At 44.0% G+C, this 19,146-nt stretch overlaps 1 protein-coding gene and 1 long non-coding RNA gene across 5 annotated transcripts in view; one reads left to right on the forward strand and one right to left on the reverse strand.

The window, feature by feature from the left end:
- HELZ (helicase with zinc finger) overlaps nucleotides 1-16,113 on the reverse strand; it is a 159,013-nt gene extending 142,900 nt beyond the window's left edge. For 2 of the 4 annotated variants that reach the window (XM_072746777.1, XM_072746775.1), the window contains exons 1-5: nucleotides 16,051-16,109; nucleotides 14,617-14,672; nucleotides 13,606-13,697; nucleotides 10,192-10,248; nucleotides 673-756 (exon numbers count right to left, since the gene is read on the reverse strand). The gene's annotated coding sequence lies outside the window, so the exon portion shown is untranslated. Of the gene's footprint in view, nucleotides 1-672; nucleotides 757-10,191; nucleotides 10,249-13,605; nucleotides 13,698-14,616; nucleotides 14,673-16,050 lie in introns of all 4 variants that reach the window. The other 2 variants (XM_072746776.1, XM_072746774.1) reach the window with 1 other exon arrangement.
- A 1,602-nt stretch (nucleotides 16,114-17,715) lies between these two features.
- LOC112920603 (uncharacterized) lies at nucleotides 17,716-18,565 on the forward strand. The gene is made up of 2 exons (XR_011999561.1): nucleotides 17,716-18,102; nucleotides 18,366-18,565. It is a non-coding gene; the product is annotated as an uncharacterized lncRNA (long non-coding RNA).
- The last annotated feature ends 581 nt before the right edge of the window (nucleotides 18,566-19,146 follow it).

Raw genomic sequence — 19,146 nt, forward strand, 5'->3', positions numbered from 1 at the left:
AAGTAAAAACAAGTAGATTATACAATGACACAGTATATAATCTTATTTTGTAAAACATATATACATATTAAATATATTATATAAAAAGCCAAGATAGGAAACAAAATATTAAAAGTATCTCCCTCCCCAAAACCTGTACCAGGTTTGTAACTCCAGTCTGATCATAAGGAAAACATCAGACAAACCCAAACTGAGGGGTACTCTACGAAATACCTGATGGGGGTGCCTGGGTGACTAAGTCCATTAAGTATCCAACTCTTGCTTTCCGCTTGGGTCCCGATCTCAGGGGCTTGGGTCCTGATCTCAGGGTTGTGAGATAGAGACCCGCGACAGGTCTGCTTGGGACTCACTCTTTTTTTTTTTTTTTTTTTTTTTTTTTGGGACTCACTCTTTTCTGCTTCCTCTGCCCTTCCCCACCGTACACTAGCACACTCTGTCTAAAATAAATAGATCTTTAAATAAATGACTACCTGACCAAGACTCTTCAAAATTATCACAAAAACAATAAAATTCTGAAAAATTGTCATGGCTCAGGAAACAGGAAAACTACATTCAACATGGATCCTGGATAGATCTTTCAACAGAAAAGGCTTTAGTAGAAACACTAGGGAAATTCAAATAAAACCTGGGTATTAGTTACCACTAATGTTCCAATGGATTTGACAAACATACCATAGAAGTGTAAGGTATTAACAATGGAGGAGCCTCTTCTTGGGAAAATTTTGACTTGCAAAAGAGGAGCAACAGGTATGGTGTCTGTGAATTAGAATATTTACCCTGATTTTAGATAAGCTGCAAGATAAATCTCTGTTCAAGTATAAACTAAAAACAAAAACAACAACAACAACAACAACAACAACAACAACAACAACAAAAAACCAACGAGGGAAACTAGATGAAGAGTACAGGAGAACTCTAGCCTACATTTACAACTCTTCTGTAAATCTAAAATGATTCCAAAATTAAAAGTTTATTTTAAAAAGTGGATATCTCTGAGTGGTGGGTTATGGATTTTTTTTTAATTCTCTACATTTTTTTTTTAAGGTTTTATTTATTTATTCGTGAGAGACACAGAGAGAGGCAGAGACATAGGCAGAGGGAGAAGCAGGCTCCACACAGGGAGCCTGATGTGGGACTCGATCCCGGGATTCCAGGAACATGCCCTAAGCCAAAGGCAGGCACTAAACCGCTGAGCCACCCAGGCATCCTTTTTTTTTTTTTTTAATCTTTATTTCTTTATTCATGAGAGACAGAGAGAGAGAGACAGAGACATAGGAAGAAGGAGAAGCAGGCAGCTCACAGGAAGCCCAATGTGGGACTCGATCCTGGATCCGGGGATTATGCCCTGAGCCGAAGGCAGACGCACAACCACTGAGCCACCTAGGTGTCCCTCATCTGCATTTTTCAACAAGCAACATGCTTCACTGTCATGGAAGGCATCTATGCTTACCACTGACCACTGTATCACCGACACTATACCATGCTTCATTGTCATAAAAAACAAAAAGGGGTGGGAACTATTCTAGATCTTAAAAAAACTAAAGAGAGGTGCCTGTGTGGCTCAGTCAATAGAGCATGCAATTCCTCATCTCTAGCTCCATGTTGGGTGTAGAGATTACTTTAAATAAAAAAAAAATCACAAGGAGCAGAAAATACATTTACTATACTGTAAAAACCCCATGTAAGAGTGGACCTACACAATTCAAATCTGTATTAATGAAGTACCAATCCGGGCAGCCCAGGTGGCCCAGCGGTTTAGCGCCGCCTTAGGCCCAGGGCGTGATCCTGGAGACCCGGGATCGAGTCCCACGTCGAGCTCCCTGCTTCTCCCTCTGCCTCTGTCTCTGCTTTTCTCTCTCCTCTCTGTATTCTCATGAGTAAATAAATAAAATCTTAAAAAAAAAAAAAAAAAAATGAAGTACCAATCCAATATGTCTGCCACTTACCTTCAACTGGCCCTGAAAAAAACTATATATATATATATTTTTAAAGATTTTATTTATTTATTCATAGAGACACAGAAAGAGAGGCAGAGACACAGGCAGAGGGAGAAGCAGCCTCCACACAGGGAGCCCGACGTGGGACTCGATCACAGGTCTCCAGGATCAGACCCCGGGCTGCAGGCAGTGCTAAACCACTGCGCCACCGGGGCTGCCCGAAAAAAACCTATTTAGACAGAGAAAGCAAATTTTGGCAAATGCTAACAAATGAGTAGTGTTGATTATACTAGTCTTTCAACTATCCTATATGCAGAAACATTTTCATAATATAATTATCTTTTAGATTTTATTTATTTATTCATAAGAGACAGAGACAGGGGCAGAGATACACAGGCAGAGGGAGAAGCAGGCTCCCTCTGGGGAGCTCAATGCAGGACTCCATCCCAGGACTCCAGGATCACGACCCGAGCCCAAAGCAGACACTCAACCGCTGAGCCACCCAAGCATCCCTCATAACATAAATTAAACAAATGGTTTTCTTTAACTTAAGTAAGTGGTTTGAGGGGTGACAGCATGGCTCAGTAGATTAAGCAGCTGCCTTTGGCTCAAGTCATGATCCCAGGGTCTTAGGATAGATTCCCACATCAGGCTCCCTGCAAAGCAGGAGAGCCTGCTTCTGCTTCTCTCTCATGAATAAATAAATGAAATCTTAAAAAAAAAAAAAAAATCTTTTGTAAAAAGTGCTTTGAAACTCAAACTAATCCAGGGGTGCCTGGGTAGCTGGGTCAGTTAAGCATCCAACTCGGTTTCAGCTCAGGAAATGATCTCAGAGTCCTGAGATCAACCCCACATTGAGTGTTGGATGTGGAGCCTGCTTGGAGATTCTCTCCCTCTACAGCACTCTCCTTCCCTACCCCCCTAGCACAGGTGCTCTCTCTCAAAAAAAAAAAAAAAAAAACCCAGAAAATAACAAGTGTTGGTGATGATGTGGAGAAACAGGAAGCCTTGTACATTACTAGTGGGACAAAGAATGGGGCTACTACTATGAAAAACAGTATGGTGATTGCTCAAAAAATTGAACATAGAATTACCACAGGATCTAGCAATTCCATTTCTGGGTTAATATCTAAGAGAACCAAAAGCAGGGACTCAAACAAATATTTGTATACTCATGTTCATAGTAGCATTATTCACAATAGCCAAAAGGAAGAAGAAACCCAAATGTCGGGACACCTGGGTGGCTCAGCAGTTGGGCGCCTGACTTCCACTCAGGTCGTGATCCCAGGATCCAGGATCAAGCGCCGCATCAGGCTCCCTTGAGGAGCCTGCTTCTCCCTCTGCCTAGGTCTCTGCCTCTCTCTCTGTCTGTGTCTCTCATGAATAAAAAAGAAGAAAAGAAAAAAAAGAAAAGAAAAGAAAAGAAAGAAAAGAAAAGAAAAGAAAAGAAAAGAAAAGAAAAGAAAAGAAAAGAAAAGAAAAGAAAAGAAAAGAGAAAAGAAACGCAAGTGTCTATCAACTGATGAATGGATTAAAAATGTGGTATTTACACATAATGGCATATTATTTAGCCTTAAAAAGGAAGGAAAAGCTGACATATGCTACATCGGTCGGTGAACCTTGAAAACATTATGCTAAGTAAAAAGAGCCAGACACAAAAAGGACAATATATGATTGCACTTATATGAGGGATCTAGAATAGAGAAATTCATAGAGACAGAAAGAATGCTGGTTGCCAGGGGCTGGGCGGGGGCAGAAATGGAGTGTTGTTTCATGGGTACAGAGTTTCAGTCTGGGGCAACTGAAGAGTTTTGGAGATGAATGGCGGGGGTAGTCCCACAACAATGAGAATGTACCTACTGTCACTGACTGTAGAGCAAAAAACGGTAATTTTATGTTCTGCTTATTTAACCAAAATTTCTAAAAAAAAAACAAGTACACAAGCCTTGATACCCTTCTTATAAGCAGTAAAGCCCATGCCCTAATCCAGAGGCAAACTTAAGGATTTCTTGTTGCCCATTTCCCAGTGTGCCCTATCCCTGAAGGACTAAGAGCTTGCAGACCAGAGCCAGAGCCAAAGGTAGGAAGCTAGTCCCACTAAATAAATTTAGAAAAGCCAAAGCAGGGCTAAGCCCAGAGTAGGTGGCAAGAGGCAGGCTAGGAAGAGAAGGCAAAAGCAGAAAGCAGGGACTCTCTCAGGACGTGGGCAGCTGATGAGACTGGTCAGGCTAGCACAATGGAGAGAGCAGGGAAAAAACAGAGTAGGAGAGACCAGAGAAGGGAATTCCCCCAGGGTAAGGAAAGGGAGGGGAAGTGGAGGAAAAGGTAAAAGAGAATTATAAGGTGGTTCATTCAAGAAGAGATTCTGCCTAAGTGTCAGCCGAAAAATGACTTCCTTCCATTGAGGCAACCATGTGTATCCAAAGAAACCAAGAAAGCTGGTGAAGCCAACAAAAAGTTAGGAGGAAAAATAGTTTTCTACCAAAGACTACCATATCGCCATCTCCAAAACACTAATGCCATTTTTTTGGTTGGTTTTTGTTTTGTTTTTACAAGAAGAAAACACATTTGTTTAGGAGTAATTTCAGTGTGGGCCTACCTTTTTTATTTGTATCAGACACTAGTATGCTACAGTGAGTTTGTCTACAGGATAAGGATTAAGAGTAGATAGACAGGCTTGAAACCAGACCTGCCTGAATTTCGATCCTGGCATTGCAACTTGAGACAATCCACCTAAAAATCTGCCTCCATCTCCAAATCTGTAAAATATGGATAATAACAGTACCTTGCAGGACTCTCGCAAGAATTAATAGGTTAAACTATAGCAGTACTCACAACAGTGCCTGGCCCACTGGTATAGAAGGATTAGCTCACTATTACCCTCCAGATCTAGAATATGAGCTCCATGGGAGCTGGGATTCTGTTTATTTTGTTCACTGTTGGAGCCCCTAGGTTCCTAACATAAGTATGGTTGCTGAAAAATAAAACTTAGTCGAGTAAGATAAACTTTTTGCCAGCAACACAGAATCCCAAAGTTGAATAGCACTACCTTTTTGTTATTTCTGACAACTAAAATCTGCATTATAGTTTAGCCTCAAAGTTTAGAGTTCACAGAGGGATTTTACATATCTTGTCTCAAGTGAATCTGCAAAGCTATTATTTATCTCCATCACAGACAAACTAAGACTCCAAAAGACTTAAGTGATTTGCTCAAAAACACGAAGTCTGAGGCAGAACAGGATTCTGGAAGATAATCCTACTTCTCTTCCTTCTAGACCACACCCAGAGAGCTCAGAACAAACCCTACTGAACTGTTCCAAATTCTCCCTATCTGCACACGCACCCAGCATAACCAACACTGTTCATCTTCCCATTTGCTTTAAAGTAAAGGATAAGGTGGGGGGAGGGGTCTGGAAGGCTCTATCGGTAAAGTGGCTGCCTTGGGCTGGGGTCATGATCCTGCAGTCCTGGGATTGAGCCCCATTTCAGGCTCCCAGGCAGGGAGCCTGCTTCTCCCTCTGCCTCTGCTGATTCCCCTGCTTGTATGCATGTGCTCTCTCTCAATCTTTAAAAAAAAATAATAAAGTTACTAATGGGGAGGTAAGAAACAGAAGACACCACAGAAACAACTGAACAACTGCTCAGGTTGGAAAATGGGTACAATGGAACTGACTATACTCTTTTACTACTTTCTGTACGTTTGAAAGATTCCATAATAAAAAAATTTTTTATTAAAAAATAAAGTCCTAAAAAAATAAAAATAAAAATAAAAATAAAAAAAATAAAGTCCTGAGGCACTGGGGTGGCTCAGTGGTTAAGTAAGTATCTGCCTTTGGCTCAGAGTGTGATCCCTGGGTCCTGGGATGGAGCCCTGTGTCAGGTTCCCTGTTCAGTGTGGAACCTGCTTCTCCCTCTGCCCTCTCCCAAATATGTATGCTATATATTGTATATAAAATAATATATAAACATATATATAAAATGAAATCCTCATTCCCCAAAATAAACTCCATTTTTCCAGCTTTCCACTGAGCATACATGGGTGTGAGGAAAACCCCCCAGATGAGACCCATCAGCACTCCACAGTGTGAGGCTAGGAGAACACTGGGCTGGGAATCAGGAAGCTTCATCCATGCTTGGCCTTACTGAATGTCAGACCTCACTGGTTCCTCTAGTACCTCTGGCCCCCAAACTTCCTCCTCTGCTCCTTCGAGATTAAAATTCTGATTTCAGGTTTCTACTAGCTCCCTGAACTCAACCAACAAAACCAAATTCATCCTGCCTCTATTCCAAACCCCTAAGACCTGTTCTTCCTCCTGATTTCCCTATTCCTGATGCCTATTCTGCCGACCATCCAAGCACAAAAACCTCAACATCACCTCTGACTTGAGACGTGGAACTGACTGTTCCCTTCTCCTCCTACCTAATCAGTCACCTCTCTGTTCAACCTCCAAAATAGCTCCTGAATCCACTGCCTCCTTTCCATCCCCAAGGCCATTGATTCAATTCAGGCCCCTATCATCCCTCAGGTGGACTATTACCATGAATGCAACTAAAAGTCCCTCTCTCTGTTTCTCCTCTCTGCCAATCCATCCTACTCATCCTTGGTCTGTCATTTAACACCCCCCCCCCCCCCCCCCCCCGCCAAAAGCCCAGTCCCGACCTCAGTAGCCTCATGTTCCACTATGCTCCTTTATGTCCCCCAGGGTCCAAGTGGTGTGGACATGCAGTTTCCTGACGTCCACCTCATTCCAAACAATACTCCTCTGCCTCTGCTCAAGCTTTTCTTCCCTCCAGAATGCCCTCTTCTTTCCATTGCTTCTCATCCTGACGGTGGTGCCATTTAAGTATCACTTCTTCAGCTGAACTGTTCCTTGATATCCCCAAGGGGGCAGTATCACCCCCTCTACTTAACCACTAAGCACCTTGGCTGAACTCTGCTGAACTCTTTTATAGCACCTATCAAACTCCTATTAGTCCTTTCATTTTCTGGTGCCCCTATTCTCCCTACTAGATAATTCGTTCCTTGTCAGGAGGAAATAGGTTTTATTCATCTTCGTATTCCTCAAAACAGAATTATCAAAGACTGTGCAAAGGCACAGTGGTATGCCATGAATGAGTTGAAGATGTTCTCAGACAGGGATCCCCTCAGCCCTCCAACCAGCCACAAAGGGATTTTTTCAGCAGCCTGAGTCCCCATTGGTCAAGTTTCAGGCATTCTCAAGTAGCTGCCTCCTTCAAATGGTAGACACCACCATGATGACTTGGAAGCACTCAGAGGACACAAGGTGGCACACTGTACACAGTGGATGCTCAATAAACATTTGCTGCATTGAATCTCAGAATAATCCTATTTCCCTTCAAGCACTATCTCCAAGATCACTTATCTAGACCTCTTTGAACAGCTTCACGGAATGTGTTCTGGTTATCTTTTTATTAATCACCGGTTTATTAGCTGGTTATACTTGCCTTACCATCCAAAGCTCACATCAATACTGTATAGCATAAAATAGCAGAGGATGTGCACAAACAATTCACCATGAAAAGACTTGAAGAGTAAAATTCAACATTATAGAAAAAAATGCAAATGCTACTTTACACTACTAAATGAGCAAAAACTTTTAAGGAAAAAATGTATTTCTGTCCAGCTATGGTAAAACAGGTATATCCATGTAACTGTTAGTAGTACAAACTGGTACAACATTCTTGAAAAATCATATGGCAAAATATACAAAAAGCCATAAAAACATTCATTTAACCCAATACACTCAGAAAGGTGTCCCAGAAATATAATTAGTCAAAAAATAATATTAATAATATCTACGTTAATGTAGAATAAAGTATTAAGTCAGAGGCACCTGGTCATCAGTCAGTTAAACATCTACCTTGGGGCTCAGGTCATGATCTCAGGTCCTGGGACTGAGCCCCGAGAGGGAGCCTGCTTCTCCCTCTCCTTTGCCCCTGTTCATAGTCTCTTGCCATCTCTCTCTCAAATAAATAAATAAAATATTTTAAAAATCAATAAATAAAGTATTAAGTGAAAAACCAGGTTGCAATATAAATACCTAATATTAAAAGATTTAGGAAAATTATGGGAGCATGTATCGACAAAATATTTTGTAGCCTTCCAAAATGTAAGCATATAGGGGCACACCTGGGTGGCTCAGTCGATTAAGCATCTGACTCTTCATTTCAGCTCATGTCATGATCTCCGGGTTGGGAGACCAAGCCCTAGGTCAGGCTCCATGATCAGTGGGAAGTCTGCTTCTCTCCCTCTTCCTCTGCACCTCCTCTCACTCACATGGAAGCATACAGTCTCTCTCTCAAATAAATAAATCTTTTTTAAAAATGTAAGCATGTAAATTAAAATTGTGACATGTATAACATGGAAATGTTCCATGATCTAATAAGTATAAAAAATTCAAATTACATGTACCATAATTAAACATGAGTCAAATATACATATATACATATAGTTACATATAAATATGCATAAACTTACACACAAAAATATATATTTTAATTGAACACCAAAACAAACGTCAACTATTTTAAGGTAATGATCTAAATATTTAACAATTTTTTTTAAAGATTTCAATTATTTATTTAACAGAAAGAGAGCACAAGCAAGGGGAGCAGCAGAGGGAAAGGGAGAAGTAGGCTCCCTACTAAGCAGGGAACCCAATGGCAGGCTCCATCCCAGGACCCTGAAATCATGACCTGAGCTAAAGGCAGACACTCAGTCGGTTAGACTGAGCCATTCAGGCACCTCAACAATTTATTTAATATCCATTCTCCTGAACTTAAAAAAGAAATTCCACCATACCAAGGAAACAGAGGGGTTCCAGGATACAAGCTTGATACAGCCTCAAGAAGAGGTCCACCCCTCCCTTCCACGGCTCATTCTAGCCTTATCTGAGAACGCTCATGAATTTCCTTACCACAATGACCTCTCTGACACCCCCAGATCCCAACTTTCCAAGGACCAACAAATCACCTCAACTGTTCTGAACCCCCGAATCATGCAAAACAAACATAAACTCAAAAACAAAAAATGCCTACAACTGTGTTGTTAATTTAGCAATCAGCAAATAGCCAAGCCCAAATTCAATTATAAACTCTGAAAGTATATAGTACTGTCTGTCACACTAAAGTTTCTGGGATTCTCAAAGCCAACTTGCTGACTCAGTAGCAGACAGTATCACAGTTAAAAAGCAGCACAGAATCATGGACAAATCACAGAACTAAGGGCCAGGAGACCAAGGTACAGTTAAATGGAAAAAGTTATTTTAACCACAAAGAACAAAAAACTAAAAACTCCAGCTTAAAGCAGACGGGTGAAAAGAAGCTGGCAATGTCTTATAAATCTCACCCAGCCACAGTCCATAAGGGGGGATGGCAAGTCATTTTATTAACAGATGAAGCTTTCTTGAGCTGGTGAGGTCTAACAAAAGACTAGTACTGAAAATATATCAAAACATAATTTTTGCACTGATGCCCCACAAGGGTAATATGAAGGCTTCTAATTGTTTTTTCTGTAGTATCACCATCATCTAAGTTTAATAATGAAAGACCAAGTTACAATAATGGACCCAAAAAATCAGTTATTGTGAATCAGAAGTAATAAAGACTAAATTGCCTTTCTTAGCAGGGCATTTCAGCAAAAGATAAATAATTTGAAGGACTAATAAATATAACCATCAGGAAAAAAGTTTAACCTTTTGTTTCTATTACTACATTCTCACTATCTAGATGCTCAAAAATGCAGATATATATATACAATCATTCATGACAATACATACACAGCAGAAACCAGGAAAAACAAACTATTCAGGACTTAACCAAGTTCATCAGAGCACAGGGTGATTACCACTCCAGAATGTTGACACAAAAACTGAAGGGCCTCTCAAACTCCAATCATATGCAGATAGGATGAGCCCCTGTGTGGTTACTCATTCAGAACATGAGTGGAAGATTAACCTACCCTCACTTCTCTTCAAACAAACTCTGACAACAGCGGCAAGCAGTTTCTTCAGAGGATGTGCATCATCATCCAGTCTGTTCCAGAAGTAGCCAATTCAGTGGGATCCGCATTGTCAGGTTTCCACTATCTCACTACTGCCCAACCTTACTCCACCCGGCCCCACCTTATTCTTCCTGGACAGACTCGCCCTCTAGATTAAGCCTCTCTTTGTCGCCTTCTCGGGCATTACCAAGTTCTTGTTTTCTAAATAAAGCTCTCCTAAACCTTACTCACCTGCAGTTCACTGCACTGGGGATCACCCAAATAGCCCATCAGAGCTCTTTGTAATTTCTGAAAGAAAGAAAAGGAAGCTTTTAAATACATAGTAGAAAACACCTTTGCTGATGTATCGGTTGTGAAGCATTTGTATCCAGTATTCACAGAATATGGTCTTTCGGTCCATAGTATTTCAGTAAAATGTAGCATAACCATCGAGGACCAAAAGTTCTGAGATAAGAGAACAAAGATAAAAGTTTGGTTTATTGTTGCTATCACTTAGCTGTGTGACCTTGGGCAAGTCACTTGAATTCTGCAGGCCTAAATTTCCTCATCTGGAAAATAAGACAGACTAGATAGAAGTAAAGCTGAGCATATTACAAGCATAGGCTTTCCAAGACAGAACACCAGCACCACAACTTACCAGTCTTATGACACTTGTTAGCTAGTTCACATTTGGCCTAAATTTCCTCCTCTGCAAAATGGAAATAACAACTAACTTGGGGTTGTTATGAGAATTAAAGGACAGAAAGTGAGTTATAAAAAGCCTATAGTAGGGATCCCTGGGTGGCGCAGCGGTTTGGCGCCTGCCTTTGGCCCAGGGCGCGATCCTGGAGACCCAGGATCGAATCCCACATCAGGCTCCCGGTGCATGGACCCTGCTTCTCCCTCTGCCTATGTCTCTGCCTCTCTCTCTCTCTCTGTGACTATCATAAATAAATAAAAAACAAACAAACAAAAAGCCTATAGTAAACATACTGTGCAGTTTATCATAAAATTCTACAGATGGTAATTACCACCATTACCCCCAGCCCTAAGGTTATATGAATTTAATTCACAAGTATTTATTTCCTTAAAAGATCAACAAATCAAAACTATAACAACCTGACAGTAGAATTAACTGAGTGTTTCACTAACAATTCAATTATAGTTATCTTAAACTGATGGTTTATTACTTAACATCACAGGAAACCGGAGGAGAATAGTCAGTGTATAACACCTAAACCAGTTTAGTGTTCATGCCTTCCTTGACTTCTCCCTCCACTTTCACTACTACTAGTGTACCTCAGCAACAGAGAGGTCTTCCAAAAGCCAAATGACACCAACTGTTTTCCACAGTCAGCTCAGGGGAACAGAACTAAAGATGGAGGAAGGGGAACAAATTCTATTTTTTTTTTTATCTTTTTTACTGTATGTACTTAAGTACCATTCAATTTTGTTTACTATAGCATGCATCAGTTTTTGCATAAAAACAATTGTTTAGGGACGCCTGGGTGGCTCAGTGGTTCAGTGTCAGCCTTTAGCTCAGGGCGTGATCCCGAGATCCAGGATGGAGTCCCACATCCGGCACCTTGCAAGGAGCCTGCTTCTCCCTCTGCCTTTGTCTCTGCCTCTCTCTCTCTCTCTCATGAATAAATAAATAAAATCTTTTAAAAAAAACACACACACAAGTGTTTAAAACCATATTAGTTATACATATTGCCTAGTGCCAGAAAGCTCGCCTGGAGTATTTTCACCACAAGGAGAATTTCCACAGAAGAAAGCAAAAAGGCAAATTCAGATGTGCTGAGAACACCTAAAAAAAAATGGCACAGAAATAACAAAAATCACAAACATTCACACTTCACAATGGTTCACTCAAAAAATATGCCATGCGTTCTTTGAAGATCTAATGATGAATCAGGGGGGTTTTGGTTCAAAAGCAAGATGAACATACAACTCTGGTTTTACCAAACAACTTCCTGCTCTTAGAGAAAATGACCCAGTACAATTTATACAAGTAAACAAGTTGGTAGTGTGCTGAAGAACTTCCAATTTATTTTAGACACTTTATAGCTTTTAAAAATTATATATTCTTCTGTATTTAAAACATATGAAAAGTCTTCATGTTACATCTACAATATTATTTTTAAAAGAGGAATATTAACTCTATTAAATTCAGGATTACTCAAAAGTATTATCCCAGCCACTCCTGAAGTGACAAACCACTATGTTTTATGTTGCTTCTAGCTAATGCTACATAAATCCTGACTACACCCATCAATTTAAATGAACTGTAAGCTGCTGTGGCCACATTCTCCACACATAACCTAGTTCTTTCCCAGAAAACATTTCAAAGTATTACTTAGAAATCAAATTATATCTGAATGTACACTCATCTGAGTTTATGAAAATAAACAACCATAATAATTTGCTTATAATTTTTAAGTAGCAAAAAAATAATAATAATAATTTTTAAGTAGCTCCTCACCCTATCTTGTTTATCAACAAGTTGATAAACTTGGCCCAAAATCTTCTATGCATTTAAAACAGCAGACAAAGGACATCATTTCTTGTGCTGAGCCTGTATTTTGGATCTTAAATAGAGTGTGACAATTATAAAATGACTTGTATTTAATATTAATACCAAGCCTACCTCTTAAACAGGGAATAAAAAAAATGCATGTATAAGATATTGTCTACTTATTTGTAGGTCCCTCTGCAATATTCTTAGCCTTTCATGAATATGCTGTTTATTTTTAAACTACATAAGGCCCTCTGCAAGTAGGAATGATCTCTCCTATTGTGTTGGCATCACTCCCTTCCCCAGTAAAAAACAAACTGGACAGTCCATAAATGTATACAGACTTTACAACACAGACTGAATATTTTTGATATTAGAAAATGAAAAATCTTGCCAACAGTGGCAAAAATCAAGTTTACTACCTGATGAAGAAGTACTTAATGACTCTCCAAAACTACAGCCTCCTCTAAAAATAATGTCCTAAGCTTCTCAGTTTTTAGATAGACTAAAAAAGCTATGTCTTTATTCAGCTACAAGACAGTGTCTTCTACTTAGCCCCAAACTTTAATATTATGGTATTTCCTATTTTAGAATACTTTGTTAACAACTTGTTTGACAGCCAGCTACTAACTTTGCTTTGAAGTGACTACTTCACATGGTCCACGTGTGTGAAAATTGTGGAAAATGTCTTGACACAATTCAGGCCAAACAACACTAGTCACAAGAGATTACCAATTTCTAAATATTCAATTTTTAAAGGGTTTTTTTTTTCTTGTAGTATTCTCTACATCTAACATGGGCCTTGAACTCACAATCCAAAGAATCTCAATCTCATGGTCTTCCAACAGAGCCAGCCACATGCCCCTAAATATTCCATTTTTAGACTCCATAGGCTAACAAACATCTCCATAGGCTAAGAAGCAGATTACTTGCTCCTTTCCACAAAGTAATCTGTAAAGTCAAATAAATAAATAAAAAGAAAAGGTTCTGATTGGAAGGTCTAAGGCATGAATATGCCTCCATCTGTAAGCTGAAAATAAATAAATTTTAAAATCCATATTTGCTCTGCCAAGAATAAAAATAAAAATATATGTAATACACACAAGCACTAAGTTTCAAACATAAGCAAATGTGATGTATGCACTTACAAAAGGATCTTGATTTACGTCCACCTTCCTCTCCCAAGTTTTGTTTTGTTTTGTTTTGTTTGTAAGGCAAAATGTCAACAGAATGCCTCAATCTGGAAAAAAAAATAAAAATAAAGAACAGCTTATTCTTCTTAAACAGATGTTGTGATAGACAGGAAAAGTTTGTGAGAGGATTTCAAAATCCAAAGGCTATCCATATGTGTTGGGAAAACACACACACACACACACACACAAATCTGCAGTGACCCTAATAACTTTACATTTTCTCAATAAACCATCATAAAATACTTTTAAAATTGAGAAAATTGCTTGTGAAAAATGTAAAATTAGCAAACTTCTTTCCTCCTCATTATAAAATACTGTTCACTAACACTTTATCAATAATGCCCTTTAAATCCAAAGCAGAGGAGTTAAAGCAGCACTTCCAACACACACACCATGTGACCAGAAAATGACAAACCATTTTTATCCCTAATAAAACAAAACTCAACATTACTGTTTTTATTTCAAAATAACTATGGGAGAGACAAGTACTATTCCATTATTCAGAAAAGGCGTGACCGATGCCTAAAATAAATTTTTCCAATGGAAGGGGTGCTCTTGACAAGAGTCCCAGTAACTGTGGACACACAAAATCCACATAAACAATCACTAACACTCAATGTAGAGTACGTGATGGACACCAATATACATATGAAATTAAGACATCCAATTAAAGTTACACAAGGAAATTTACATATAATTGCTCCTGGTGAAGATACTGATCAAGGATAACTGCAAATAACGTCTGGCTCTGGATAAGCTCCACTATGGTTGATGTGTTGCAACAACTTAAAAGTTGAGTACGTTTGACACATTATTCCTCTCTAAAGGGAGCCCTGCCTGCATACCCATTTGATCAATTGAGATATTTGGAAAATAAAGATAGTCTCATCAAATTACTTAGCCTCACCCTTAAGTGTTGATTAAAATGAAGGGGAAAAGGTAAATCATTCTTAACTGCAGTCTCACCTTACACATCTCACCAGCACTGTAGTTCTTTAGTGATCAATTACTTCATCCAATTCCTGAGGCAAATAGAAAAGTAAAATGTGTCTGTACAACACCAATAATAGACATGACCGACAGCAAATACTTTATCAGCCTCAAGTGAGAAGGCTGCTAAACTTCAAATGGAACGAGTTACCAAAAGGCTACAGGATGCAGTTCTGTAAATGATCGTTTTGCTTTAAAACAAAAACATCTCCTTTCTGTGTGCTGTAAGAATAGATCATAAAATGTTCTTAAGATCCAAAAACGTAAAAAAAAAAAAAAAAAAAAAAAAAAGCCATGTCTTTCAGCGCTGAGTGATCTTACTTTCAAAAAAAGAAGAAGAAGAAAGAAAGAAAGGAAAGAAAGAAAGGACAAGAATCCTCATTAATATAAGTTAAAGAGAGGGCAAAATTAAGAACAAACCAGCCAGGACAACTTCTCCTCCCCCTCACCCCCCCCCACACACACCCCCATCCACTGTCCCTAGAGTTAAACACATCATATTAACGATTTGCCTGAAAAGTCTAAGTCGTGAGGGAGAAGCAATAACAATTTCGAGTTTCAAACCAAACCCGAGGATCCCAATCCAAGAAGAACCCTAAGCCCCTGGCTCCCAGCCCTGTCTGAAGGATCCTCGGTGAAGGAGAGGGTGCAGAGAGCTCAAATAATCTGGGGCTAGAGGAACCAAAGTTCCCTAAATAAAACTGCAGTCCCTTAGCCCTCGAGAAGGGGAGTCTTAAAACGATCTCCCAGAAAAGATAGTCTGTTTTTATTTTTGTTGATGTGCTCGTGGGCCAATGAGAATTTCCGAGGAGGGGGCGGAGAAACCGGGGGGCGGGGGGGGGGGCGGGAGTGAAGCTCAGGCAACAGCCCCCGGGCGGGGGAGGGAGGGGGCGCAGCCCTGACCCACTTCTGCCGCCGCCCCCCCGCCGCCAGTCCGAGCCCCGAGGGGGCGATCCCGCGGGGCGTGGGAGGCCCGCACGCTCCCCACCCGCAGCCGTGACCCGGAGGAGGGGAGCGTGCAAGGCGGCTCGACCCCCCCCCCCCCCCAGCACACACACACACACACTCACACACACCCGAGTGCCCGCGGCGGGGGAAACCTCCCGCAGACTCCCGGCCCGGGTGTGCGAAGCCCCCCTCCACCGCCCGGGCCCCGGGCGCCGCGGCCCCCAGCGGAGGGGAAGGGGACCGAGGAGGGGAAGAAGCTGTAAACAGCCCCAGCGTCCGGGCCTCGCCTCGAAGAGCCCCGCTTCCCAGGCCCCGCCGCGGGCCGCCTGCGTCCCCAGCCCGTCCGAGGGCCGCCCCTCCCGGGGCCCCGGGGGCTGCAGGGGAGTCGGGTCTCCTCCCCGGAGGGCTCCGGCGGCTCGCGGAGCGGTCCCGGCAGCGGAGAAGGGGGAAGTCAGGACTTACCTGTCATTACTTTCTACGCCATCTTGGATCCACTTGTCAACGTCCCCACAAAGCATTATGGGTAAGAAAGAGCCTTTAAAGTGACTCCCCCCCTCGGCCCCCGACTCCCGCCTCCCGCCGCCGGCGCCGCCCCTCCGGCCGCACCTCCCGCCCGGAAAGTTGCCCCGGCGGGCGGGCCGGCCCGGGCGCCGGCTGCCGGGCCCCCTCCCCTCCTCCGGGCTGTTTGCATTTAAAATCCACCCCCATTTTCAAAATGTGGCTTTGGGTTTTCCTCTTGGCTCCGGCCCTAGGGTTCCCTTCCCCCAGCCCTCGCCTCCACGCCTGTTCCCTTTGCCCCGCCGCCCTCCTGCCCTGGCAGACACCCCACGTCTGCATTTAATCAGCCCGAGGTTTCCCTGCTGCTGGCAGCGCAGGGAGCTGCTCATTGATTTATTTATGCGCATTTCTGCGTCTGTTACTGCTCGCGATCCTCGGTGCCCGGCGGCGGGCTCCGGCGGCCGCCTCCCTGCCCCGGGGCAGCCGGGGGGTCGCCGGCCGGGCCCGGGAGCCGGGCAGCCCCGCGCCCCGCAGCCCCGCAGCCCCGCGCCCCGCAGCCCCAGCCCCGCCGCCGCCGCGGGCCGAGAGGTGCCTCCGTCCCGACACAGCGTTCCGGGGGCCGTCGGGCTCCGGAGCCGGGGCGGACACTGTCCCCGAGCCCCCCGGCGACAAGGCGCGCTCGGGGGCTGGGGGAGAAGTAACCCGCGAGACGCAACTTTTCCCCGTCTGCTCCCTCTCCCGCTGTCTCCTCCCCTCGGCCGGTAACGTGATCCGAGACCCTCGAGTGGGGACCCCTCCCCCAGGAATGTGGCTCCGGGCGCTGCCGAGCCCACTCTGTCGCATCCCGGGCGGAGGGCGGCCTGGGACTTCCCGGGGCAGGTAACTCGGGGGCGCGGGCTTGCGGGGTCCGGCGGGGAGGGGGCGCGCCCCGGGGCTCCGGGAGGCTGGCGATGCCCCTCGGCGGAGGAGGCGGTCCGGGGCTGCGGGGACGGTGCGCCCGCCCGGGGCCACCTGCGGGATCCCGGGGTGGAGGCGATCCCCGGAGGCCGGGCGAGGGGGGCGTTACGGGCGCCAGTCCCGCCGGGGGTGGGGGGGATGCTCGGAGTGGCCACGCTGCCGCGGGGTGCGCTGTAAGGGGGGGGCGCAGAGATGCGGGGCGAGCAACCCCGAAACCCACGCACGCCGCCCCGGCCCGTGCTCCCGCCGCCGGCTCTTTGCAGGGCGCCCCCCGCCCCCGCCTTCCGTGGCGCGGGGCGAGCAGCGCACTCGGGGATCCCACCCCCAGGAGCCGCGGCGTCGGTCCCCCAGCTCTCCCTGGCACTCAGCGTTCAGACTTTGGGGGGCCTGCTGTGGTTGCTTTTTTTTTTTTTTTTTCCTTCCTCCAAGCAAGCTTTTACGAAGAGACGTCCAAGGGAAAATCCTCTAGGACACCAGTGCTTGCGAAACCCTCTGTTCGGTACTGAATGCGGTTGAAGGGCTCAGAAATGTGAAGAATGCGCGAGCATGAAGCCCCCTCCGCGAGGAGCGCCTAGGGCCTGAGTCCGTCCGTCCTGGGGGTTTTGCTCCCCTCCAGACCCTAAGACCAGCTTCTCTCTCGCTGCCTCTTTCTCTCCAGGAACCTGGATGGTTGCTGACGTGAGCCCTGCCTCCAGGGAGCAAAAAAAAAAAAAAAAAAAAAAAAAAAATCCACCAGGCAATTGTCCCGGGCCAGATGAGTAGAGTGAGGTGTAGACTCATTAAGGGATTGGCCCGGGGTCAGCCGTGAGGGAGGGAACGAGGTAATGAGTCACTCCAGGGCCCCAAACGAGGCGTGCTGGGGAGGGACCTCCCCTGAGTCACCCGCTTTTCAACCGAGTTTAAAACTGAAGCCTGGAGCCAGTTAGCTGTTCCAGCACAAGCAGCCACGCAGGACCTGTGGCCGAGGGGGTGGGGGCTCAGAGGACCCCCTGCTGCTGCCCTCTGAAAAATGGATTGCCCTCCCATCTGAAGAAGGCTGCAAAGTCTCGTTTTCGCAGGGTATCCTAATTGCTCCTTTTCCAATTCTCCTAGTGCGCTTAGACCCTCCCATCACTTATTTAAGGGTTGCTTTGTTTTTGCATGGCACTTTAGATGAGGTCTGAGTCGTCTATAAGTAAACACTGAATGGGGAGGGGGGGGGTGTACAAGGATTGTGCCTCCCAGAAGCTTCCTTAGTAAGTACCACTTGTTGCCTTGCATAGGCCCTGACCCAGAGAGGTGCACACTTTATCTCTGACTGCGGGTCCATTCATCTACTCCAGGGTACGTTCCTGGTCCGAGACACCACCTGTTTGCTGAGCTAGATGGCCTCACTCTTTACCCTGCCTCCACTCTGCCTTCTATTCCATTCTCCATCTGACCAACCCTGTGGCATCCCTGAAATGTTAACACCGGAGTCCTCTCTACTTAACCCCATCAAAGGTGGCCCCATCACTATTGGAATAAAATCTAAATTTCCTCACTGTGACCTACAATCTCTGGTGTGAGGTGGGTACTGCCTCCCTCCCTCCCCACGATCTGGCACACTGGCCCTTTCTTCTGTCATGCCCCAGACTTCCATCCAGTGAAAACCTAGTTGCCCCACATCTCATGACCGTCATCTTTCAGCTCTCAATACAAATGTCACCTCCTCCAAGAGGACTTTCCTGATCCTCTTGATCAAAAGAGGTCACTCACTATTCTCTTGCCCTATTAGAAATGATCAGATTTGTCTACTATGTGCCCCAACCCCATTAGAGTATAAGCTCCACAAGGACACAGGCCTCATCTGGGTTGTTCACTCAATGCCTAGACTGTGGCCTGGCACATAGATATACGCTCAGCAAAATATTTGTTGAATGAATGACTACACATTATTTTTTTAAGATTTTATTTTCTTTCTTTTTTTTAAGAAATCTCTGCCCCCAATATGGGGTTTAAACTCACAACCCCAAGATCAAGAGTTGCATGCTCTACCAACTGAGCCAGCCAGGTGCCCCAATGACCATACATTTATCAGATTAGGGCGGTAGTGGTGAAAAAGAGTGCTGGAGCATGGAACGA

Source organism: Vulpes vulpes, chromosome 2 (genome assembly GCF_048418805.1).
Source record: "Vulpes vulpes isolate BD-2025 chromosome 2, VulVul3, whole genome shotgun sequence".
Lineage (NCBI taxonomy): Eukaryota > Metazoa > Chordata > Mammalia > Carnivora > Canidae > Vulpes > Vulpes vulpes.